Below are 17,845 nucleotides of genomic sequence, written 5' to 3' on the forward strand. Positions count from 1 at the left end.
TGACTATAGATATGTTAGTAGACACCTTTACACATGGTGAAGAGAATTCTTCACCAAGAAATGTATTCCCAGATTTGACATTATACTGATAATATTCCCAGACTAATAGAGAGCTGCAGTGTTGTTTTCGTCGACTAAAACTATGACGAAATAACCGCAATTTCAAAATAAAAAAAAACATGGGCTATAACCCATCGTTATTAAACGGCGCGCTATAGTATGCCGTACGATATGGGCTATAGCCCACGGTCCAAAATGATGAGAAACGAGGCTAACTTTTTTTTTTTCAAAATTTCAAAAAACATGGGCTATAACCCATCGTTTTTGTCATTTCGTCATTTTTTTCAAATCCTCAAAAATGATGAAAAACGGCGCGCTATAGTATGCCGTACGATATGGGCTATAGCCCACGGTCCAAAATGATAAGAAACGAGGCTAACTTTTTTTTTCAAAATTTCAAAAAACATGGGCTATAACCCATCGTTTTTGTCATTTCGTCATTTTTTTCAAATCCTCAAAAATGATGAAAAACGGCGCGCTATAGTATGCCGTACGATATGGGCTATAGCCCACGGTCCAAAATGATGAGAAACGAGGCTAACTTTTTTTTTCAAAATTTCAAAAAACATGGGCTATAACCCATCGTTTTTGTCATTTCGTCATTTTTTCAAATCTTCAAAAATGATGAAAAACGGCGCGCTATAGTATGCCGTACGGTATGGGCTATAGCCCACGGTCCAAAATGATGAGAAACGAGGCTAACTTTTTTTTTCAAAATTTCAAAAAACATGGGCTATAACCCATCGTTTTTGTCATTTCGTCATTTTTTTCAAATCCTCAAAAATGATGAAAAACGGCGCGCTATAGTATGCCGTACGATATGGGCTATAGCCCACGGTCCAAAATGATGAGAAACGAGGCTAACTTTTTTTTTCAAAATTTCAAAAAACATGGGCTATAACCCATCGTTTTTGTCATTTCGTCATTTTTTTCAAATCCTCAAAAATGATGAAAAACGGCGCGCTATAGTATGCCGTACGATATGGGCTATAGCCCACGGTCCAAAATGATGAGAAACGAGGCTAACTTTTTTTTTCAAAATTTCAAAAAACATGGGCTATAACCCATCGTTTTTGTCATTTCGTCATTTTTTTCAAATCCTCAAAAATGATGAAAAACGGCGCGCTATAGTATGCCGTACGATATGGGCTATAGCCCACGGTCCAAAATGTTGAGAAACGAGGCTAACTTTTTTTTTCAAAATTTCAAAAAACATGGGCTATAACCCATCGTTTTTGTCATTTCATTTTTTCAAATCTTCAAAAATGATGAAAAACGGCGCGCTATAGTATGCCGTACGATATGGGCTATAGCCCACGGTCCAAAATGATGAGAAACGAGGCTAACTTTTTTTTTCAAAATTTCAAAAAACATGGGCTATAACCCATCGTTTTTGTCATTTCGTCATTTTTTTCAAATCCTCAAAAATGATGAAAAACTGCGCGCTATAGTATGCCGTACGATATGGGCTATAGCCCACGGTCCAAAATGATGAGAAACGAGGCTAACTTTTTTTTTCAAAATTTCAAAAAACATGGGCTATAACCCATCGTTTTTGTCATTTCGTCATTTTTTTCAAATCTTCAAAAATTATGAAAAACGGCGCGCTATAGTATGCCGTACGGTATGGGCTATAGCCCACGGTCCAAAATGATGAGAAACGAGGCTAACTTTTTTTTTCAAAATTTCAAAAAACATGGGCTATAACCCATCGTTTTTGTCATTTTGTCATTTTTTTTAAATCCTCAAAAATGATGAAAAACGGCGCGCTATAGTATGCCGTACGATATGGGCTATAGCCCACGGTCCAAAATGATGAGAAACGAGGCTAACTTTTTTTTTCAAAATTTCAAAAAACATGGGCTATAACCCATCGTTTTTGTCATTTCGTCATTTTTTTCAAATCTTCAAAAATGATGAAAAACGGCGCGCTATAGTATGCCGTACGGTATGGGCTATAGCCCACGGTCCAAAATGATGAGAAACGAGGCTAACTTTTTTTTTCAAAATTTCAAAAAACATGGGCTATAACCCATCGTTTTTGTCATTTCGTCATTTTTTTCAAATCCTCAAAAATGATGAAAAACGGCGCGCTATAGTATGCCGTACGATATGGGCTATAGCCCACGGTCCAAAATGATGAGAAACGAGGCTAACTTTTTTTTTCAAAATTTCAAAAAACATGGGCTATAACCCATCGTTTTTGTCATTTCGTCATTTTTTTCAAATACTCAAAAATGATGAAAAACGGCGCGCTATAGTATGCCGTACGATATGGGCTATAGCCCACGGTCCAAAATGATGAGAAACGAGGCTAACTTTTTTTTTCAAAATTTCAAAAAACATGGGCTATAACCCATCGTTTTTGTCATTTCGTCATTTTTTTCAAATCCTCAAAAATGATGAAAAACGGCGCGCTATAGTATGCCGTACGATATGGGCTATAGCCCACGGTCCAAAATGATGAGAAACGAGGCTAACTTTTTTTTTCAAAATTTCAAAAAACATGGGCTATAACCCATCGTTTTTGTCATTTCGTCATTTTTTCAAATCTTCAAAAATGATGAAAAACGGTGCGCTATAGTATGCCGTACGGTATGGGCTATAGCCCACGGTCCAAAATGATGAGAAACGAGGCTAACTTTTTTTTTCAAAATTTCAAAAAACATGGGCTATAACCCATCGTTTTTGTCATTTCGTCATTTTTTTCAAATCCTCAAAAATGATGAAAAACGGTGCGCTATAGTATGCCGTACGATATGGGCTATAGCCCACGGTCCAAAATGATGAGAAACGAGGCTAACTTTTTTTTTCAAAATTTCAAAAAACATGGGCTATAACCCATCGTTTTTGTCATTTCGTCATTTTTTTCAAATCCTCAAAAATGATGAAAAACGGTGCGCTATAGTATGCCGTACGATATGGGCTATAGCCCACGGTCCAAAATGATGAGAAACGAGGCTAACTTTTTTTTTCAAAATTTCAAAAAACATGGGCTATAACCCATCGTTTTTGTCATTTTGTCATTTTTTTCAAATCCTCAAAAATGATGAAAAACGGCGCGCTATAGTATGCCGTACGATATGGGCTATAGCCCACGGTCCAAAATGATGAGAAACGAGGCTAACTTTTTTTTTCAAAATTTCAAAAAACATGGGCTATAACCCATTGTTTTTGTCATTTCGTCATTTTTTTCAAATCCTCAAAAATGATGAAAAACGGCGCGCTATAGTATGCCGTACGATATGGGCTATAGCCCACGGTCCAAAATGTTGAGAAACGAGGCTAACTTTTTTTTTCAAAATTTCAAAAAACATGGGCTATAACCCATCGTTTTTGTCATTTCATTTTTTCAAATCTTCAAAAATGATGAAAAACGGCGCGCTATAGTATGCCGTACGATATGGGCTATAGCCCACGGTCCAAAATGATGAGAAACGAGGCTAACTTTTTTTTTCAAAATTTCAAAAAACATGGGCTATAACCCATCGTTTTTGTCATTTCGTCATTTTTTTCAAATCCTCAAAAATGATGAAAAACTGCGCGCTATAGTATGCCGTACGATATGGGCTATAGCCCACGGTCCAAAATGATGAGAAACGAGGCTAACTTTTTTTTTCAAAATTTCAAAAAACATGGGCTATAACCCATCGTTTTTGTCATTTCGTCATTTTTTTCAAATCTTCAAAAATTATGAAAAACGGCGCGCTATAGTATGCCGTACGGTATGGGCTATAGCCCACGGTCCAAAATGATGAGAAACGAGGCTAACTTTTTTTTTCAAAATTTCAAAAAACATGGGCTATAACCCATCGTTTTTGTCATTTTGTCATTTTTTTTAAATCCTCAAAAATGATGAAAAACGGCGCGCTATAGTATGCCGTACGATATGGGCTATAGCCCACGGTCCAAAATGATGAGAAACGAGGCTAACTTTTTTTTTCAAAATTTCAAAAAACATGGGCTATAACCCATCGTTTTTGTCATTTCGTCATTTTTTTCAAATCTTCAAAAATGATGAAAAACGGCGCGCTATAGTATGCCGTACGGTATGGGCTATAGCCCACGGTCCAAAATGATGAGAAACGAGGCTAACTTTTTTTTTCAAAATTTCAAAAAACATGGGCTATAACCCATCGTTTTTGTCATTTCGTCATTTTTTTCAAATCCTCAAAAATGATGAAAAACGGCGCGCTATAGTATGCCGTACGATATGGGCTATAGCCCACGGTCCAAAATGATGAGAAACGAGGCTAACTTTTTTTTTCAAAATTTCAAAAAACATGGGCTATAACCCATCGTTTTTGTCATTTCGTCATTTTTTTCAAATACTCAAAAATGATGAAAAACGGCGCGCTATAGTATGCCGTACGATATGGGCTATAGCCCACGGTCCAAAATGATGAGAAACGAGGCTAACTTTTTTTTTCAAAATTTCAAAAAACATGGGCTATAACCCATCGTTTTTGTCATTTCGTCATTTTTTTCAAATCCTCAAAAATGATGAAAAACGGCGCGCTATAGTATGCCGTACGATATGGGCTATAGCCCACGGTCCAAAATGATGAGAAACGAGGCTAACTTTTTTTTTCAAAATTTCAAAAAACATGGGCTATAACCCATCGTTTTTGTCATTTCGTCATTTTTTCAAATCTTCAAAAATGATGAAAAACGGTGCGCTATAGTATGCCGTACGGTATGGGCTATAGCCCACGGTCCAAAATGATGAGAAACGAGGCTAACTTTTTTTTTCAAAATTTCAAAAAACATGGGCTATAACCCATCGTTTTTGTCATTTCGTCATTTTTTTCAAATCCTCAAAAATGATGAAAAACGGTGCGCTATAGTATGCCGTACGATATGGGCTATAGCCCACGGTCCAAAATGATGAGAAACGAGGCTAACTTTTTTTTTCAAAATTTCAAAAAACATGGGCTATAACCCATCGTTTTTGTCATTTCGTCATTTTTTTCAAATCCTCAAAAATGATGAAAAACGGTGCGCTATAGTATGCCGTACGATATGGGCTATAGCCCACGGTCCAAAATGATGAGAAACGAGGCTAACTTTTTTTTTCAAAATTTCAAAAAACATGGGCTATAACCCATCGTTTTTGTCATTTTGTCATTTTTTTCAAATCCTCAAAAATGATGAAAAACGGCGCGCTATAGTATGCCGTACGATATGGGCTATAGCCCACGGTCCAAAATGATGAGAAACGAGGCTAACTTTTTTTTTCAAAATTTCAAAAAACATGGGCTATAACCCATTGTTTTTGTCATTTCGTCATTTTTTTCAAATCCTCAAAAATGATGAAAAACGGCGCGCTATAGTATGCCGTACGATATGGGCTATAGCCCACGGTCCAAAATGATGAGAAACGAGGCTAACTTTTTTTTTTCAAAATTTCAAAAAACATGGGCTATAACCCATCGTTTTTGTCATTTCGTCATTTTTTTCAAATCCTCAAAAATGATGAAAAACGGCGCGCTATAGTATGCCGTACGATATGGGCTATAGCCCACGGTCCAAAATGATGAGAAACGAGGCTAACTTTTTTTTTCAAAATTTCAAAAAACATGGGCTATAACCCATCGTTTTTGTCATTTCGTCATTTTTTTCAAATCCTCAAAAATGATGAAAAACGGCGCGCTATAGTATGCCGTACGATATGGGCTATAGCCCACGGTCCAAAATGATGAGAAACGAGGCTAACTTTTTTTTTCAAAATTTCAAAAAACATGGGCTATAACCCATCGTTTTTGTCATTTCGTCATTTTTTCAAATCTTCAAAAATGATGAAAAACGGCGCGCTATAGTATGCCGTACGGTATGGGCTATAGCCCACGGTCCAAAATGATGAGAAACGAGGCTAACTTTTTTTTTCAAAATTTCAAAAAACATGGGCTATAACCCATCGTTTTTGTCATTTCGTCATTTTTTTCAAATCCTCAAAAATGATGAAAAACTGCGCGCTATAGTATGCCGTACGATATGGGCTATAGCCCACGGTCCAAAATGATGAGAAACGAGGCTAACTTTTTTTTTCAAAATTTCAAAAAACATGGGCTATAACCCATCGTTTTTGTCATTTCGTCATTTTTTTCAAATCTTCAAAAATGATGAAAAACGGCGCGCTATAGTATGCCGTACGGTATGGGCTATAGCCCACGGTCCAAAATGATGAGAAACGAGGCTAACTTTTTTTTTCAAAATTTCAAAAAACATGGGCTATAACCCATCGTTTTTGTCATTTTGTCATTTTTTTTAAATCCTCAAAAATGATGAAAAACGGCGCGCTATAGTATGCCGTACGATATGGGCTATAGCCCACGGTCCAAAATGATGAGAAACGAGGCTAACTTTTTTTTTCAAAATTTCAAAAAACATGGGCTATAACCCATCGTTTTTGTCATTTCGTCATTTTTTTCAAATCTTCAAAAATGATGAAAAACGGCGCGCTATAGTATGCCGTACGGTATGGGCTATAGCCCACGGTCCAAAATGATGAGAAACGAGGCTAACTTTTTTTTTCAAAATTTCAAAAAACATGGGCTATAACCCATCGTTTTTGTCATTTCGTCATTTTTTTCAAATCCTCAAAAATGATGAAAAACGGCGCGCTATAGTATGCCGTACGATATGGGCTATAGCCCACGGTCCAAAATGATCAGAAACGAGGCTAACTTTTTTTTTCAAATTTTCAAAAAACATGGGCTATAACCCATCGTTTTTGTCATTTCGTCATTTTTTTCAAATACTCAAAAATGATGAAAAACGGCGCGCTATAGTATGCCGTACGATATGGGCTATAGCCCACGGTCCAAAATGATGAGAAACGAGGCTAACTTTTTTTTTCAAAATTTCAAAAAACATGGGCTATAACCCATCGTTTTTGTCATTTCGTCATTTTTTTCAAATCCTCAAAAATGATGAAAAACGGCGCGCTATAGTATGCCGTACGATATGGGCTATAGCCCACGGTCCAAAATGATGAGAAACGAGGCTAACTTTTTTTTTCAAAATTTCAAAAAACATGGGCTATAACCCATCGTTTTTGTCATTTCGTCATTTTTTCAAATCTTCAAAAATGATGAAAAACGGTGCGCTATAGTATGCCGTACGGTATGGGCTATAGCCCACGGTCCAAAATGATGAGAAACGAGGCTAACTTTTTTTTTCAAAATTTCAAAAAACATGGGCTATAACCCATCGTTTTTGTCATTTCGTCATTTTTTTCAAATCCTCAAAAATGATGAAAAACGGTGCGCTATAGTATGCCGTACGGTATGGGCTATAGCCCACGGTCCAAAATGATGAGAAACGAGGCTAACTTTTTTTTTCAAAATTTCAAAAAACATGGGCTATAACCCATCGTTTTTGTCATTTCGTCATTTTTTTCAAATCCTCAAAAATGATGAAAAACGGCGCGCTATAGTATGCCGTACGATATGGGCTATAGCCCACGGTCCAAAATGATGAGAAACGAGGCTAACTTTTTTTTTCAAAATTTCAAAAAACATGGGCTATAACCCATCGTTTTTGTCATTTCGTCATTTTTTCAAATCTTCAAAAATGATGAAAAACGGTGCGCTATAGTATGCCGTACGGTATGGGCTATAGCCCACGGTCCAAAATGATGAGAAACGAGGCTAACTTTTTTTTTCAAAATTTCAAAAAACATGGGCTATAACCCATCGTTTTTGTCATTTCGTCATTTTTTTCAAATCCTCAAAAATGATGAAAAACGGTGCGCTATAGTATGCCGTACGGTATGGGCTATAGCCCACGGTCCAAAATGATGAGAAACGAGGCTAACTTTTTTTTTCAAAATTTCAAAAAACATGGGCTATAACCCATCGTTTTTGTCATTTCGTCATTTTTTTCAAATCCTCAAAAATGATGAAAAACGGCGCGCTATAGTATGCCGTACGATATGGGCTATAGCCCACGGTCCAAAATGATGAGAAACGAGGCTAACTTTTTTTTTCAAAATTTCAAAAAACATGGGCTATAACCCATCGTTTTTGTCATTTCGTCATTTTTTTCAAATCTTCAAAAATGATGAAAAACGGCGCGCTATAGTATGCCGTACGGTATGGGCTATAGCCCACGGTCCAAAATGATGAGAAACGAGGCTAACTTTTTTTTTCAAAATTTCAAAAAACATGGGCTATAACCCATCGTTTTTGTAATTTCGTCATTTTTTTCAAATCCTCAAAAATGATGAAAAACGGCGCGCTATAGTATGCCGTACGATGTGGGCTATAGCCCACGGTCCAAAATGATGAGAAACGAGGATAACTTTTTTTTTCAAAATTTCAAAAAACATGGGCTATAACCCATCGTTTTTGTCATTTCGTCATTTTTTCAAATCTTCAAAAATGATGAAAAACGGCGCGCTATAGTATGCCGTACGGTATGGGCTATAGCCCACGGTCCAAAATGATGAGAAACGAGGCTAACTTTTTTTTTCAAAATTTCAAAAAACATGGGCTCTAACCCATCGTTTTTGTCATTTCGTCATTTTTTTCAAATCCTCAAAAATGATGAAAAACGGCGCGCTATAGTATGCCGTACGATATGGGCTATAGCCCACGGTCCAAAATGATGAGAAACGAGGCTAACTTTTTTTTTCAAAATTTCAAAAAACATGGGCTATAACCCATCGTTTTTGTCATTTCGTCATTTTTTCAAATCTTCAAAAATGATGAAAAACGGTGCGCTATAGTATGCCGTACGGTATGGGCTATAGCCCACGGTCCAAAATGATGAGAAACGAGGCTAACCTTTTTTTTCAAAATTTCAAAAAACATGGGCTATAACCCATCGTTTTTGTCATTTCGTCATTTTTTTCAAATCCTCAAAAATGATGAAAAACGGTGCGCTATAGTATGCCGTACGGTATGGGCTATAGCCCACGGTCCAAAATGATGAGAAACGAGGCTAACTTTTTTTTTCAAAATTTCAAAAAACATGGGCTATAACCCATCGTTTTTGTCATTTCGTCATTTTTTTCAAATCCTCAAAAATGATGAAAAACGGCGCGCTATAGTATGCCGTACGATATGGGCTATAGCCCACGGTCCAAAATGATGAGAAACGAGGCTAACTTTTTTTTTCAAAATTTCAAAAAACATGGGCTATAACCCATCGTTTTTGTCATTTCGTCATTTTTTTCAAATCTTCAAAAATGATGAAAAACGGCGCGCTATAGTATGCCGTACGGTATGGGCTATAGCCCACGGTCCAAAATGATGAGAAACGAGGCTAACCTTTTTTTTCAAAATTTCAAAAAACATGGGCTATAACCCATCGTTTTTGTAATTTCGTCATTTTTTTCAAATCCTCAAAAATGATGAAAAACGGCGCGCTATAGTATGCCGTACGATGTGGGCTATAGCCCACGGTCCAAAATGATGAGAAACGAGGATAACTTTTTTTTTCAAAATTTCAAAAAACATGGGCTATAACCCATCGTTTTTGTCATTTCGTCATTTTTTCAAATCTTCAAAAATGATGAAAAACGGCGCGCTATAGTATGCCGTACGGTATGGGCTATAGCCCACGGTCCAAAATGATGAGAAACGAGGCTAACTTTTTTTTTCAAAATTTCAAAAAACATGGGCTCTAACCCATCGTTTTTGTCATTTCGTCATTTTTTTCAAATCCTCAAAAATGATGAAAAACGGCGCGCTATAGTATGCCATACGATATGGGCTATAGCCCACGGTCCAAAATGATGAGAAACGAGGCTAACTTTTTTTTTCAAAATTTCAAAAAACATGGGCTATAACCCATCGTTTTTGTCATTTCGTCATTTTTTTCAAATCTTCAAAAATGATGAAAAACGGCGCGCTATAGTATGCCGTACGGTATGGGCTATAGCCCACGGTCCAAAATGATGAGAAACGAGGCTAACTTTTTTTTTCAAAATTTCAAAAAACATGGGCTATAACCCATCGTTTTTGTCATTTCGTAATTTTATTAAATCTTCAAAAATGATGAAAAACGGCGCGCTATAGTATGCCGTACGGTATGGGCTATAGCCCACGGTCCAAAATGATGAGAAACGAGGCTAACTTTTTTTTCCAAAATTTCAAAAAACATGGGCTATAACCCATCGTTTTGTCATTTCGTCATTTTTTTCAAATCCTCAAAAATGATGAAAAACGGCGCGCTATAGTATGCCGTACGATATGGGCTATAGCCCACGGTCCAAAATGATGAGAAACGAGGCTAACTTTTTTTTTCAAAATTTCAAAAAACATGGGCTATAACCCATCGTTTTTGTCATTTCGTAATTTTTTTCAAATCCTCAAAAATGATGAAAAACGGCGCGCTATAGTATGCCGTACGATGTGGGCTATAGCCCACGGTCCAAAATGATTAGAAACGAGGCTAACCTTTTTTTTCAAAATTTCAAAAAACATGGGCTATAACCCATCGTTTTTGTCATTTCGTCATTTTTTTCAAATCCTCAAAAATGATGAAAAACGGCGCGCTATAGTATGCCGTACGATATGGGCTATAGCCCACGGTCCAAAATGATGAGAAACGAGGCTAACTTTTTTTTTCAAAATTTCAAAAAACATGGGCTATAACCCATCGTTTTTGTCATTTCGTCATTTTTTTCAAATCTTCAAAAATGATGAAAAACGGCGCGCTATAGTATGCCGTACGGTATGGGCTATAGCCCACGGTCCAAAATGATGAGAAACGAGGCTAACTTTTTTTTTCAAAATTTCAAAAAACATGGGCTATAACCCATCGTTTTTGTCATTTCGTCATTTTTTTCAAATCCTCAAAAATGATGAAAAACGGCGCGCTATAGTATGCCGTACGATATGGGCTATAGCCCACGGTCCAAAATGATGAGAAACGAGGCTAACTTTTTTTTTCAAAATTTCAAAAAACATGGGCTATAACCCATCGTTTTTGTCATTTCGTCATTTTTTCAAATCTTCAAAAATGATGAAAAACGGTGCGCTATAGTATGCCGTACGGTATGGGCTATAGCCCACGGTCCAAAATGATGAGAAACGAGGCTAACTTTTTTTTTCAAAATTTCAAAAAACATGGGCTATAACCCATCGTTTTTGTCATTTCGTCATTTTTTTCAAATCCTCAAAAATGATGAAAAACGGTGCGCTATAGTATGCCGTACGATATGGGCTATAGCCCACGGTCCAAAATGATGAGAAACGAGGCTAACTTTTTTTTTCAAAATTTCAAAAAACATGGGCTATAACCCATCGTTTTTGTCATTTCGTCATTTTTTTCAAATCCTCAAAAATGATGAAAAACGGCGCGCTATAGTATGCCGTACGATATGGGCTATAGCCCACGGTCCAAAATGATGAGAAACGAGGCTAACTTTTTTTTCAAAATTTCAAAAAACATGGGCTATAACCCATTGTTTTTGTCATTTCGTCATTTTTTTCAAATCCTCAAAAATGATGAAAAACGGCGCGCTATAGTATGCCGTACGATATGGGCTATAGCCCACGGTCCAAAATGATGAGAAACGAGGCTAACTTTTTTTTTCAAAATTTCAAAAAACATGGGCTATAACCCATCGTTTTTGTCATTTCGTCATTTTTTTCAAATCCTCAAAAATGATGAAAAACGGCGCGCTATAGTATGCCGTACGATATGGGCTATAGCCCACGGTCCAAAATGATGAGAAACGAGGCTAACTTTTTTTTTCAAAATTTCAAAAAACATGGGCTATAACCCATCGTTTTTGTCATTTCGTCATTTTTTTCAAATCCTCAAAAATGATGAAAAACGGCGCGCTATAGTATGCCGTACGATATGGGCTATAGCCCACGGTCCAAAATGATGAGAAACGAGGCTAACTTTTTTTTTCAAAATTTCAAAAAACATGGGCTATAACCCATCGTTTTTGTCATTTCGTCATTTTTTTCAAATCTTCAAAAATGATGAAAAACGGCGCGCTATAGTATGCCGTACGGTATGGGCTATAGCCCACGGTCCAAAATGATGAGAAACGAGGCTAACTTTTTTTTTCAAAATTTCAAAAAACATGGGCTATAACCCATCGTTTTTGTAATTTCGTCATTTTTTTCAAATCCTCAAAAATGATGAAAAACGGCGCGCTATAGTATGCCGTACGATGTGGGCTATAGCCCACGGTTCAAAATGATGAGAAACGAGGATAACTTTTTTTTTCAAAATTTCAAAAAACATGGGCTATAACCCATCGTTTTTGTCATTTCGTCATTTTTTCAAATCTTCAAAAATGATGAAAAACGGCGCGCTATAGTATGCCGTACGGTATGGGCTATAGCCCACGGTCCAAAATGATGAGAAACGAGGCTAACTTTTTTTTTCAAAATTTCAAAAAACATGGGCTCTAACCCATCGTTTTTGTCATTTCGTCATTTTTTTCAAATCCTCAAAAATGATGAAAAACGGCGCGCTATAGTATGCCGTACGATATGGGCTATAGCCCACGGTCCAAAATGATGAGAAACGAGGCTAACTTTTTTTTTCAAAATTTCAAAAAACATGGGCTATAACCCATCGTTTTTGTCATTTCGTCATTTTTTTCAAATCTTCAAAAATGATGAAAAACGGCGCGCTATAGTATGCCGTACGGTATGGGCTATAGCCCACGGTCCAAAATGATGAGAAACGAGGCTAACTTTTTTTTCAAAATTTCAAAAAACATGGGCTATAACCCATCGTTTTTGTCATTTCGTCATTTTTTCAAATCTTCAAAAATGATGAAAAACGGCGCGCTATAGTATGCCGTACGGTATGGGCTATAGCCCACGGTCCAAAATGATGAGAAACGAGGCTAACTTTTTTTTCCAAAATTTCAAAAAACATGGGCTATAACCCATCGTTTTGTCATTTCGTCATTTTTTTCAAATCCTCAAAAATGATGAAAAACTGCGCGCTATAGTATGCCGTACGATATGGGCTATAGCCCACGGTCCAAAATGATGAGAAACGAGGCTAACTTTTTTTTTCAAAATTTCAAAAAACATGGGCTATAACCCATCGTTTTTGTCATTTCGTAATTTTTTTCAAATCCTCAAAAATGATGAAAAACGGCGCGCTATAGTATGCCGTACGATGTGGGCTATAGCCCACGGTCCAAAATGATTAGAAACGAGGCTAACCTTTTTTTTCAAAATTTCAAAAAACATGGGCTATAACCAATCGTTTTTGTCATTTCGTCATTTTTTTCAAATCCTCAAAAATGATGAAAAACGGCGCGCTATAGTATGCCGTACGATATGGGCTATAGCCCACGGTCCAAAATGATGAGAAACGAGGCTAACTTTTTTTTTCAAAATTTCAAAAAACATGGGCTATAACCCATCGTTTTTGTAATTTCGTCATTTTTTTCAAATCCTCAAAAATGATGAAAAACGGCGCGCTATAGTATGCCGTACGATGTGGGCTATAGCCCACGGTTCAAAATGATGAGAAACGAGGATAACTTTTTTTTTCAAAATTTCAAAAAACATGGGCTATAACCCATCGTTTTTGTCATTTCGTCATTTTTTCAAATCTTCAAAAATGATGAAAAACGGCGCGCTATAGTATGCCGTACGGTATGGGCTATAGCCCACGGTCCAAAATGATGAGAAACGAGGCTAACTTTTTTTTTCAAAATTTCAAAAAACATGGGCTCTAACCCATCGTTTTTGTCATTTCGTCATTTTTTTCAAATCCTCAAAAATGATGAAAAACGGCGCGCTATAGTATGCCGTACGATATGGGCTATAGCCCACGGTCCAAAATGATGAGAAACGAGGCTAACTTTTTTTTCAAAATTTCAAAAAACATGGGCTATAACCCATCGTTTTTGTCATTTCGTCATTTTTTTCAAATCTTCAAAAATGATGAAAAACGGCGCGCTATAGTATGCCGTACGGTATGGGCTATAGCCCACGGTCCAAAATGATGAGAAACGAGGCTAACTTTTTTTTTCAAAATTTCAAAAAACATGGGCTATAACCCATCGTTTTTGTCATTTCGTCATTTTTTCAAATCTTCAAAAATGATGAAAAACGGCGCGCTATAGTATGCCGTACGGTATGGGCTATAGCCCACGGTCCAAAATGATGAGAAACGAGGCTAACTTTTTTTTCCAAAATTTCAAAAAACATGGGCTATAACCCATCGTTTTGTCATTTCGTCATTTTTTTCAAATCCTCAAAAATGATGAAAAACGGCGCGCTATAGTATGCCGTACGATATGGGCTATAGCCCACGGTCCAAAATGATGAGAAACGAGGCTAACTTTTTTTTTCAAAATTTCAAAAAACATGGGCTATAACCCATCGTTTTTGTCATTTCGTAATTTTTTTCAAATCCTCAAAAATGATGAAAAACGGCGCGCTATAGTATGCCGTACGATGTGGGCTATAGCCCACGGTCCAAAATGATTAGAAACGAGGCTAACCTTTTTTTTCAAAATTTCAAAAAACATGGGCTATAACCCATCGTTTTTGTCATTTCGTCATTTTTTTCAAATCTTCAAAAATGATGAAAAACGGCGCGCTATAGTATGCCGTACGGTATGGGCTATAGCCCACGGTCCAAAATGATGAGAAACGAGGCTAACTTTTTTTTCCAAAATTTCAAAAAACATGGGCTATAACCCATCGTTTTTGTCATTTCGTCATTTTTTTCAAATCCTTAAAAATGATGAAAAACGGCGCGCTATAGTATGCCGTACGATATGGGCTATAGCCCACGGTCCAAAATGATGAGAAACGAGGCTAACTTTTTTTTTCAAAATTTCAAAAAACATGGGCTATAACCCATCGTTTTTGTCATTTCGTCATTTTTTTCAAATCTTCAAAAATGATGAAAAACGGCGCGCTATAGTATGCCGTACGGTATGGGCTATAGCCCACGGTCCAAAATGATGAGAAACGAGGCTAACTTTTTTTTCCAAAATTTCAAAAAACATGGGCTATAACCCATCGTTTTGTCATTTCGTCATTTTTTTAAAATCCTCAAAAATGATGAAAAACGGCGCGCTATAGTATGCCGTACGATATGGGCTATAGCCCACGGTCCAAAATGATGAGAAACGAGGCTAACTTTTTTTTTCAAAATTTAAAAAAACATGGGCTATAACCCATCGTTTTTGTCATTTCGTCATTTTTTTCAAATCCTCAAAAATGATGAAAAACGGCGCGCTATAGTATGCCGTACGATATGGGCTATAGCCCACGGTCCAAAATGATGAGAAACGAGGCTAACTTTTTTTTTCAAAATTTCAAAAAACATGGGCTATAACCCATCGTTTTTGTCATTTCGTCATTTTTTTCAAATCTTCAAAAATGATGAAAAACGGCGCGCTATAGTATGCCGTACGGTATGGGCTATAGCCCACGGTCCAAAATGATGAGAAACGAGGCTAACTTTTTTTTTCAAAATTTCAAAAAACATGGGCTATAACCCATCGTTTTTGTCATTTCGTCATTTTTTTCAAATCCTCAAAAATGATGAAAAACGGCACGCTATAGTATGCCGTACGATGTGGGCTATAGCCCACGGTCCAAAATGATGAGAAACGAGGCTAACCTTTTTTTTCAAAATTTCAAAAAACATGGGCTATAACCCATCGTTTTTGTCATTTCGTCATTTTTTTCAAATCCTCAAAAATGATGAAAAACGGCGCGCTATAGTATGCCGTACGATATGGGCTATAGCCCACGGTCCAAAATGATGAGAAACGAGGCTAACTTTTTTTTCAAAATTTCAAAAAACATGGGCTATAACCCATCGTTTTTGTCATTTCGTCATTTTTTTCAAATCCTCAAAAATGATGAAAAACGGCGCGCTATAGTATGCCGTACGATATGGGCTATAGCCCACGGTCCAAAATGATGAGAAACGAGGCTAACATTTTTTTTTCAAAATTTCAAAAAAACATGGGCTATAACCCATCGTTTTTGTCATTTCGTCATTTTTTTCAGATCCTCAAAATGATGAAAAACGGCGCGCTATAGTATGCCGTACGATGTGGGCTATAGCCCACGGTCCAAAATGATAAGAAACGAGGCTAACTTTTTTTTTCAAAATTTCAAAAAACATGGGCTATAACCCATCGTTTTTGTCATTTTCGTCATTTTTTTCAAATCTTCAAAAATGATGAAAAACGGCGCGCTATAGTATGCCGTACGGTATGGGCTATAGCCCACGGTCCAAAATGATGAGAAACGAGGCTAACTTTTTTTTCAAAATTTCAAAAACATGGGCTATAACCCATCGTTTTTGTCATTTCGTCATTTTTTCAAATCCTCCAAAATGATGAAAAACGGCGCGCTATAGTATGCCGTACGATATGGGCCTATAGCCCACGGTCCAAAATGATGAGAAACGAGGCTAACTTTTTTTTTCAAAATTTCAAAAAACATGGGCTATAACCCATCGTTTTTGTCATTTCGTCATTTTTTTCAAATCTTCAAAAATGAGAAAAACGGCAGCGCTATAGTATGCCGTACGGTATGGGCTATAGCCCACGGTCCAAATTGATGAGAAACGAGGCTAACTTTTTTTTCAAAATTTCAAAAACATGGCTATAACCCATCGTTTTTGTCATTTCCGTCATTTTTTCAAATCTTCAAAAATGATGAAAAACGGCGCGCTATAGTATGCCGTACGGTATGGGCTATAGCCCACGGTCCAAAATGATGAGAAACGAGGCTAACTTTTTTTTCCAAAATTTCAAAAAACATGGGCTATAACCCATCGTTTTGTCATTTCGTCATTTTTTCAAATCCTCAAAAATGATGAAAAACGGCGCGCTATAGTATGCCGTACGATATGGGCTATAGCCCACGGTCCAAAATGATGAGAAACGAGGCTAACTTTTTTTTTCAAAATTTCAAAAAACATGGGCTATAACCCATCGTTTTTGTCATTTCGTAATTTTTTTCAAATCCTCAAAAATGATGAAAAACGGCGCGCTATAGTATGCCGTACGATGTGGGCTATAGCCCACGGTCCAAAATGATTAGAAACGAGGCTAACCTTTTTTTTCAAAATTTCAAAAAACATGGGCTATAACCCATCGTTTTTGTCATTTCGTCATTTTTTTCAAATCTTCAAAAATGATGAAAAACGGCGCGCTATAGTATGCCGTACGGTATGGGCTATAGCCCACGGTCCAAAATGATGAGAAACGAGGCTAACTTTTTTTTCCAAAATTTCAAAAAACATGGGCTATAACCCATCGTTTTTGTCATTTCGTCATTTTTTTCAAATCCTCAAAAATGATGAAAAACGGCGCGCTATAGTATGCCGTACGATATGGGCTATAGCCCACGGTCCAAAATGATGAGAAACGAGGCTAACTTTTTTTTTCAAAATTTCAAAAAACATGGGCTATAACCCATCGTTTTTGTCATTTCGTCATTTTTTTCAAATCTTCAAAAATGATGAAAAACGGCGCGCTATAGTATGCCGTACGGTATGGGCTATAGCCCACGGTCCAAAATGATGAGAAACGAGGCTAACTTTTTTTTCCAAAATTTCAAAAAACATGGGCTATAACCCATCGTTTTGTCATTTCGTCATTTTTTTCAAATCCTCAAAAACGATGAAAAACGGCGCGCTATAGTATGCCGTACGATATGGGCTATAGCCCACGGTCCAAAATGATGAGAAACGAGGCTAACTTTTTTTTCAAAATTTAAAAAAACATGGGCTATAACCCATCGTTTTTGTCATTTCGTCATTTTTTTCAAATCCTCAAAAATGATGAAAAACGGCGCGCTATAGTATG

The sequence above is a fragment of the Protomyctophum bolini genome, assembly GCF_963924005.1.
Source record: "Protomyctophum bolini genome assembly, chromosome: 17".
Classification (NCBI taxonomy): domain Eukaryota; kingdom Metazoa; phylum Chordata; class Actinopteri; order Myctophiformes; family Myctophidae; genus Protomyctophum; species Protomyctophum bolini.